The following is a 5,853-nucleotide window of genomic DNA, read 5'->3' as shown; positions in this document are numbered from 1 at the left end:
AAACTTCTGTTGCCGTATGTAAAATGAGATAAGAAATAATCGCTTAAAATACTGAAAGGTTTCATGATATTCAAAAACACCCACAAAAATTTTCTTTTGATGCAATCAAGAAAAATATTCATTATAATATTTCAAAAATAGTCTAAAAATATTTTTTTACCTTTATTTCTGAACACTATTTTTAGGAGAGTGCAAAATATTTATACAGCTAACATTCAATATTTAAATTTAGGGAATTAAATCCGTAATTTTAAACAAAAAGTTCACATTCTTAACAACATTTAAATTTTGATACTTAGGAAAATTTGCAAAAATCGCATTTATTTGGTATTTTAGTTAATCAGAAATAGTAAGAACAAAAGAAAAAAAAGACTTAAACTCTTATATTCTTTAATTTCTTTTAACATTGGTATTTTCAATTATTTATTTATTTATTTTGCTATATTTTCGTATTTGCAGAAAAAAATTTGTTAATAAAAACATTAAATTTTAACTTTTGCGCTCTTACTAGTTGGAATATTTTTGATACGCAACAAGCATTATTAATAACTGTTTAAAATTAAAATTAATGAAATTATTTCAAAAAAATTAGAAAAAAACTTTTCAGCAACAAAAAGTAAGAAATAAAATATTGAGTGAAACTTATAAGAATCCAGTTGATACAGTCTCTATTATTTTCAAGATTCATTTTATATAGTTACATCTTAAAATTTGTTCTAAGAATTTCTTATAAAATTTTAAAGAAAGCTGTCGATGATCCGAACTATAATGAAAACATCTAATAAACAATTGAATTTTCATCTGCTTTCCTTAAAAATTTCATAAGAAATTCTTGCAATACATTTTATGATAAACTTTATATAAAACGAACATAATATCTGGGAAAATAACTGAGAATTTAAAAAATGTTAAATAAATAATCCCAAAAAACTTGAAGCGGTAAAATATTACTTGATTGAAAACTTCATGGGCTTCAAAAATATTTAAGTGAGATATAACAGTCGACATATTTCAAGCACTCAAAAACAGGCTTCCAATTCAAGACTTGCTAGACGCGAATGAGAAGAAACAAAAGCATACCTGCCAACTTTTACGCATTTGGCGTAAAATTTTATTTTTATACTTAAAGTGGTAGTAAATATATATTATTTTTTCTTTTATAAGCTAAATTTTTAAATGATTTTCATCGCCACTATTCTTAAAAAAATTAAGCATATATATTAAAATGTGTTACTACCGTATTTTTTTGCTTAAAATTGAAATTTTTATTCCATTTTAATACCACTGGGAAAAATCATAATGGAAGAGATTAAAAGTTGGCAGGTATGCAAAAGTGATCTGAAATATAAAACGAAAAGTTGCCAACAACCCAATTTTCACCCTAGTGCAGCAGCTCATCTTGATGCCCTGGAATCTTGGTTCATTCATATAAATGCTGATCCCCATGTTAACGACAATAGTACTTCAGCATTTCTCTATAGCACGTGGAGATGCATTATACCTTGATTTGCCCTTCTCGACCATTGTGGTTTTTCTTGTTCTATTTTACATCTATTTTCTGATTGGTATAGCATGGCTGATAGGGCGTAGGGCCCATGTTCGAGAGATGCACTTTAGATTAGTTAGGGAGTCAAAGTCATTTAGCTGAATGAAAACACGTTTTAATGCAACTATAACAGAATAAGCAGTTGCTTTCAGATCTCTTCTGAAATGTTAATTCCATTGTGGATTATCTATAAATAAGCTATGGGAAAAAGGCTAGTAGACGTCGATATTTGATAAACAATGTCTAATGGATCATGTGGCAGAATTCTGGACAACTGCTGGATGAATTGTGCTGTATGGGAATAATAAAACTTGAGTTGTGGTGGCCTAGGGCAGTGTTTCCCAAACTTATGACTTTTGTGTACCCTTTCTAAATTTTTCGTAACGCTGTGTACCACTAATGAAAATACGAATGTATTTCTTTAAAAATATGTTTACTTTTCTTTTTTGGTACAAAGTTTACTGTTACAAATTCTTAAATTTTGGTAAAAAAAATCTATGTTGAGGATAAAAATTATATTTTATTAAAATAATCAAAATAAGTATAATTTATTACAAACCTTTGCTATAAAAAAATTTGCACAAAAGTTAAAAATCACAACTGACTGTTGACACCAGTAATTATTAACAGTTAACTCTGCAAAAAATATTAAAAGAAAAATACGTAATCGTAAATTTTCATGGCTGGCTTTGTTTTTAAATAAAATGTTTTGAAATTTTCGTTTGTTGCAAGATATTTCGCATAAGAACGCGTACCCCCGCTAAACTGTTCCCGTACCCCTGGGGGTACGCGTACCACACTTTGGGAAACACTGGCCTAGGGGATAGAGCACTCGTCTTCCAATGAAGTGTCCTGAGTTTGGATCCCAACGATGGCTGATCGATGCGAATTATGCACCCGGCTTGCGCCAACCGCAGTACAGACGTAAAATATCCCTAGTGATTTACGGATCATGGGTTAGAGACCCCTTGCCGTCAGGCTAACAGTAGGAGAATTTCGTGGTTTTCCAGCCCATGTTGCTCAAATGCGGGTTATTTTCATCAAAAAGTTCTCCACGAAAGCAAATTTCTCCCCATATTTGTTCCAGTTGTTCCCTTGTCTTCTGGGTTGATAGTCATAAACTCAAAAATTGGGCCGACTGTTCAACGACGGTTTATAAAACAAAATACTAAAGCTTGTCAGAATATCAAGACTGTTCCCACATCGCCTAGTAAACTAAACGTAAGAGAAAGGATACATATGAAATTTTCTAGATTTTTTCCACTTTTAGGAAGCTTTGCTATTGTTTACATTCAGTCATCCATCCATAACTTGTAGTGAAAAAGAAAAAAAACAGGCATCTTAACAAAATTATTTGTGAAATTTATTTTGGAGAAACAAAGACTTGTTCATCGAATGCTCTCAAAAATGACACGCATTCTGTTTGCTTCATCGATTTTTGAATTTTGAAATCAAAAATAAATCATGTTGGCAAATCGAAAAATAATTTAACTAGAAATTTTGTTCATAAATGTGATTGAGTAATTGACTATTCACGATGCAACCCTCGAAAACGTCATCTGGGAGAGAGGACAGGCTCCATGCTTTGATCATCCCCTTTTTCTTTTTCTCCTCTGCTCAGTAGTATGCAAATGTACTACAAAATTTTCCCCTTTCATAACAGTTTTCACATTTAATTGTCAAAAATTTCCATGATCCTTTATTTCGGAGTTATGTGTAATGCAAGCTTTGAGCTCAATACAGTATTCTAACTTAATTTTTTTTTAAAAAGTCTGTTTGAAAATCAAGAAAGAAATTAATGTACTTCCTTCTTCTATGACTCTCCACATGCTAATGGTGAAAGCATGCGAATTGTTGATAGGTAGAGAGTTGTGGTCTACGCCATTTTTAGACCATTTCGATTGCCAATTCTCACTGAATGCAGTTCTCGCACTATCGATCAGCGTCGAAGAAAAATGAGAAATGATGAAAATATTTTATTGGTGATCGAAGCGGGTTACAGATGGCTCAGAGACAAACTCACTAACTACAGCAACACTTCGCATGCTTTCTTCATTACCGTTTGGATAGTCAAGAAAGGTGGATAAAGAACGTTATTTTTTATTTTAATTTTTAAATTGAAATCAGTCTTATCTCAAAGTGGAGTCTTGACCATATATGGCAGTACTTTTACTTTCGTTACTTGTACCGCCGGAACAAGTAAAAAGTACGTACTTTTACTTGTACTTCGTTACTTTTTAAATTTAGTACTTTTACTTGTACTTTCGTTACTTTTTTAGGGAAAAAGTACAAGTATTTGTAACGGAAATGTCGAATGAAATCGTTACTTTTTTCTGAAGCTCGGTAAGCTTTCTAAAAAGAAAAAAAGGAAGAAAAAAATTAAATTTAAAAAAATGCTTACGTTTTTTTAATTCATAAAATTAATGTACAATGTATGTGCATTCACAGCTAACTTCGTGTTTAAATACCTTGACCTCCCGTGGAGCGCTTATTCAGCGTGGCTAAGCACGTTCTGAGAAATTCTCGCAGCAGACTCAGTGACATCACTTTCGAAATGCAATTATTTTGCAAAATGAATAAAAATATTAATTAGCAAGTTATTTTCATTCATTTTCGAGTTTTATGCATTTATTTAATACATTTTAAATAAAAAAATGTTGGAATTTGTTATTACGTTTTTAAATTTTCTTTTTGAACTCACATTTTTGTCTTAATACATTTTTTACTAAATACATTTTTACCTCGTTCATTTTTTACTAAAATTATGTTTATGCCCGACCTTGTCAAACAACGTCCAGTAAAATCTCTAAGAACTTCAAAACTATTTGTGCTATTGAAAACTATTATAAATACTATTTTAACTCTTGAAAACTCGAAGGTATTAATTTAGCCGCTGATACTAAAATTCGTTTAGAAATTTTTATTATTCCGTTAGGCAGAAATGTTCGGAAAATGATTTTCTCGCATGACTTCAGCATACGAATAAAACAGTAGGCTGTTCTGTTTCAGCTTATACTGCACATTCAATTACTTTTTACTAGCTCAAACATCACAAAGCTATCTGAAACCCCGTGTTTGCTTTGTTTATGTTTGCGCTTTTAAAACGCGTTTCTATAGAGTAAAACAATTTTAAATCAATGATAATTTAAATAAATAAAAATAATAAACTAAAAATTAAAATCAATAGATAAAATTTCTTTTTCGTGCAAGTCCATAAAAAGTTTGATATTAAAATCTTATTTGATTTTAAAATTATATTATACGATTATATTATAAGATTATATTATAATATTCTTCCGAATTTAAAAATAAATTAATGCCCATAACTTTCAAATTAAAAATAATTAAATTAATAACAACAATTTTGCAAAAACATTAAAGAACATAAGAATATTATTCAATAAAATTTTAGGTTACTTTGAATTTTCGATTTCCTAGAAATGTACTTTTAAATCGTTACTTTTTTTGTTTAGTACTTGTACTTTTACTTGTACTTTTTACTCGTTACATTTTAAAATAAGAACTTTTTACTTTTTACTCGTTACTTTTTTTAAAAATACTTGTACTTTTACTCGTTACTTTTTAAAAGTAACGTTGCCATATATGGTCTTGACCCTCTATTCTTCTTCTCAGTTAAGGCTATATGACGCGAGGCAACCTAGTTGAAAGCAACTAGCGGTTTCGGTGAAGTTGAAACGTGTCATATGATGGTTGCCCGGCTGCTTTCAACTAGCAACTGAAGTTAAAACCGTTCAACTTTAGTGGAGCAACCAGATTAGTTGAAACGAGTCATATAGTAGTTTCCAAATACTTTCAACCTTAACTAGCAACCATTTAGTAAACAAAATACACGCGCTGATTCTGACGCATCCTGAATTTTTATCTGTTAAATTTAAACTTCGTTTAATACTCTAACTATGACTATTTTAAATGGAATTCTAGTGATATATGCATTTTTTTTAATATTTTTTTTTTATTTTTTTGAAATTTTTCAAACGCATTCTTGTTTTTAGGACATAAATTACAAAGATTATGCGAATAAACTAATTCCCTATAAACTAATTTCCTCTATGGAGATATTAAAAGTTACAAATTATTATTGAATTTTAAAAGTGAATGAAAAAAAAAGCATATTACTAATTACAAATGTTTAAATATTTGAAAATTCAAATTATATAGCTTGAACGCTAAGCTTTTTAAATTCATTTTGACAGATTTTGATAGATATTTGAAAATGCCATCTAAGGAGAGGAATAAATGATATTTCCGAGTACTAATGAAATTTTGAAAGCAAATGAAAGAAATTA

This window comes from Parasteatoda tepidariorum, chromosome 5, assembly GCF_982258835.1.
Source record: "Parasteatoda tepidariorum strain Cologne lab strain chromosome 5, Ptep-v5.0, whole genome shotgun sequence".
Lineage (NCBI taxonomy): Eukaryota > Metazoa > Arthropoda > Arachnida > Araneae > Theridiidae > Parasteatoda > Parasteatoda tepidariorum.
Note: the sequence above shows the minus strand (reverse complement) of the source record.